General features: G+C 51.3%; 1 protein-coding gene across 3 annotated transcripts in view; it reads left to right on the top strand.

Moving 5' to 3' along the window:
- Positions 1-2: 2 nt before the first annotated feature.
- KAT6B (lysine acetyltransferase 6B) overlaps positions 3-3004 on the top strand; it is a 268823-nt gene continuing 265821 nt past the window's right edge. For all 3 annotated transcript variants that reach the window (XM_004701185.3, XM_004701187.3, XM_045291271.1), the window contains exon 1: positions 3-69. The gene's annotated coding sequence lies outside the window, so the exon portion shown is untranslated. The remainder of the gene's footprint in view (positions 70-3004) is intronic.

The raw sequence follows: 3004 nt of genomic DNA on the forward strand, positions 1-3004 counted from the left end.
AGGAAGGCAGCGGGGAGACCCGGGCTGCAGCAACAAAGGGCAGCAGCGATTGGCCGGGCTGCAGGCGAGGTTAGCTGGGGACCCGGGTGGTCGGAGGCAGCGGCGGACGGTGCACGTGCTTGCAGACACGGCGAGTGTGGAGCCGGGGGGCTGGGTTTGTGTGTGTATGTGTGTGTGCACGCCCGGCGGGAAAGGGCTTGATCCCCCTCGGGATGGGGTAGCGAGGAGGCTGCAGCGACATCGTTCTGTTTGCACCCGGTCCAGGGCTTGCAGGATAAGGGTGTTGCGGGGGTAAGGGTGCTAGCCAGAGGGCGGGTGAGTATTCGCCCGGGACGGGACGGGAGAGAGGGTGGAGGAGGGGGCAGGATGGAACGCTCCGGGCGGCGCGCCCGTCCGCGCGCTCCACCGCGGGATCTGGAGACTGAGAACCTCGAGTTTTAAATGCGCGTGCCCGCCCCCCCCCGCGCGCGCGCGCCCGCCCGCCCGCGCCCACCCCTAAATCCTGCGGCCGCCGCCAGCGATCAGCTCTCACACAAACTTTAGCTGCGGGCTTGTACCTATCACAATGGGTCAGATAAAAGCTCTCAATTCATAATCCTCCAACACACTGGGCTTGCAAACTTTGCACCATTCTTGGCTTTCAATGTAAGCATCTAGGTTAACTTCTCATTTGTGTTGGTTAGCACCAGAGAGGACCTGAGATGCCACAGATAAGAGATTTAGGGGTAAGCTCTAAGTATATGGCGATGTCTCTTGTTCCCCGTTGCAGTCCTTTTTATCTGAATAACTAGGGTTTCTCAAAAGACAAGTAACCCTATAGGGGAGTTATCAACTTATCAGTGACAAGGCAACATACTCCTTTTCCTTTAAACACCCGTTAAGAGAGTTAAGAACAGAACCTCAAAAACCAATTTTAAGATGTTGATAAAGATATTTTTCTCTTCTGCATTCACTGGCTCCTGTGGTTAGAGGAACCCTAGTTCAGGTAAAAAACACCCTAGAAATGGGTCTAAGATGTCTCCATTTTTTGATGAATTAGGAATCTATGTGGCTAACTCACTGGTAATGAGTGTTAGATGCTTATTAACCCCCACAGTTCATTGGTTGAATATATCTTAAATGTGGAGTTTTGTTTTGGGCTGCTTTCTTGATGTACTTTGATTTAAGTACAAAGACGTGGGGTTTTAATTTTTTTTAACTGCTTGAGATTTTAAAAAAGTCTGGGTAACTCAAATGTAATTTGCAAAGTAAAGAGCATGTGTATGTGTGTGAGAACATAAAGGCCAGAAGAGCATGCTCGGAGTCCTAAATTTATTTGGTAACTTCTTAAGAGAAATAAATTCCCAGCACCTGCATTATAAAAGGCACTTTATAAATGTCCCTCTCTTTGAAATATCTAAATGAACCAGACTGGGTTATGAATTAATGGCTTATAAAATTTTGCTTTGAACAGCTACTGAAGAAACTAAATAAAAGAGATAGGGAGACTGAGGAACCAAATCGGCAGTTTGTTTTTATCAGTAATGTAGCCTAAAAGTTGCCAAAAGGATGGCTGAACTTTCCTTGTGTTTTGTTTTCCTGGGTTGGGCCTTTGAATGCCAAGATTTGATCTAGTGAGATTTGTATTTTAAAAGCTAACAACCAAGCAATAAAACACCTATAAAAGGGGATTTATAATGGAAATTATGACAGTTCTGAGTGTAGCATTACAACTCTCTGCTCCCCTACTCCCTTTTCTATCCTTTCATCTCTCCCTGTGCCCTTTGCCTTAGCTCCTTTCTCATCTCGCTGTCAAGAAGCATATAAGTAAGGGAACTCACACCCTTAAGCAGCAGACAACCTTTGAAAAGTGAGTGTGTATTTGGTCTTCTCTATTTACCGACAGGGCTAGGCTGCTTGTTTTTGTTTGTCTAAGATAAGTTGCTCTAACAAAGTATCTACACCGTTTGCAGTTATTTGTAATGGGGAGTTGTTGCTGCTGCTTCAGTGTTAGTGGCATGAAGATGCAGGAGTCTACCAGGGCAGGAAGTCTAGTGCCTCCTCTCCCTGGCACCCTGCACCACCCCACCAGGGCCCCAAGATTGCCCTCACTCCAGAGAGAGACCACTCTAACAAGTGGTTTTCCATCCAGGCCACCATGCCGGAAACTTGGTTATTCTTTTTTAAAGCCATAGCTCTCTTCTTGAAGAAGTGGAGCATGGGGAAGGGAAACTTCAAGCTCAAACTCCATAGGAGCCATTTCTTAAGACTATTTTTTTTCTATTTTCTTTAGTCTTCCTTGCTCGCCTTCCACCTATCTCAGGAAAGTAGGTACGCGCTTTGAAGGTGCAGCATGCGTGGCTTCCACCAGGCACTCGGAGGAGCCCCCATCCTCCCTAATCTGGGCCTCAGGAACTCGGGGGGCCCAGGGGGAGCCAGGAAAACCGAACTTCGCCATCAGCCTTCCTTCAGGCACTGGCTGGAGAGGGGGAACGCTCCCCCACCCCCCAACTCGGTGTCTTCCCTCGACCCCCCAGCACCTCTGCCATCAGCTACAACACCCAAGAGAACACTCAGAACGCAGCTCAGAGCTCGACAGCTTCTCACAGGCCAGGTCGTCCGGGAGAGGGCATCTTCAGGGGCAGCTCCTCCACTCCAGCCCGCGTCTGACATCCCACTCCCACCCAAGGATGCTGCTGCTGTGCCCTGTCCGCAGTCGCTGAATGTCACTCTCCCTCTTCTGTCCAGGGTAGCCCCCGAAGCGCCCTCCACCCCAAAACTGCTGCACTCACTCGAGGGCGTAAGGCCCGCGTGGAAGGCTAAGTTTGGGGCCCACGGCGACGGGAGGGGGGCACGTTGGCGAAGCCTGCACCTCTGTCCCAGGCCCACTTGCCTCCCCAAACGGCCTAGGCGTCCCCCATCTTCTCCTGGACACCGGCATCCCGGCCCTTCCCCGAGGGCTGCCAGCTGAGCCCCCCAGGGCGGAGGCAGGTACCCCTGGGGCGGGGATTGTGGCGGGCGGGGT

The sequence above is a fragment of the Echinops telfairi genome, unplaced genomic scaffold, assembly GCF_000313985.2.
Source record: "Echinops telfairi isolate 266 unplaced genomic scaffold, ASM31398v2 ScPeMD7_70;HRSCAF=299, whole genome shotgun sequence".
Taxonomy (NCBI): domain Eukaryota; kingdom Metazoa; phylum Chordata; class Mammalia; order Afrosoricida; family Tenrecidae; genus Echinops; species Echinops telfairi.